At 22.8% G+C, this 495-nt stretch overlaps 1 protein-coding gene across 4 annotated transcripts in view; it reads right to left on the minus strand.

Moving 5' to 3' along the window:
• The window catches only part of LOC106877775 (SKI family transcriptional corepressor 1 homolog-B), a 113,607-nt gene that overhangs the window by 14,951 nt on the left and 98,161 nt on the right, over positions 1-495 (minus strand). The window lies entirely within an intron of this gene.

Raw genomic sequence — 495 nt, forward strand, 5'->3', positions numbered from 1 at the left:
AAATATATATTCACATACATATAGATATGTGTATTTACTCACACATATACATATATATATAATCTATATACATATATGTATATCTACATATAGGTATATGTATATATGCATACACACATATATAAATACACGTCTTCGTACAAAACGAAGGTAAATTTGTTGTAAAGTGTTCAATGATATATTTAAATGCAATTAAAGGATTTCAGAGTTTAGAAGCAGAATTGAAACAGGCGTGAGAAACAAATATTTTTCTATATAAAACACACGTGATAATATATTAATACATGGTGATTTCAGTTATGCATGGTGACTATATATTTATGTGTGTGTGTGTGTATTTATGTATATAATATATATAATTTAGATGATATATGTATACATATATATATATATATACAATATATATCATACAAATATATCATATATGTGTGTGTGTGTGTGTGTATGCGTAGATGTGTATGTATATATATATATGTGTATATATATATATATATA

The sequence above is a fragment of the Octopus bimaculoides genome, chromosome 12, assembly GCF_001194135.2.
Source record: "Octopus bimaculoides isolate UCB-OBI-ISO-001 chromosome 12, ASM119413v2, whole genome shotgun sequence".
NCBI lineage: Eukaryota > Metazoa > Mollusca > Cephalopoda > Octopoda > Octopodidae > Octopus > Octopus bimaculoides.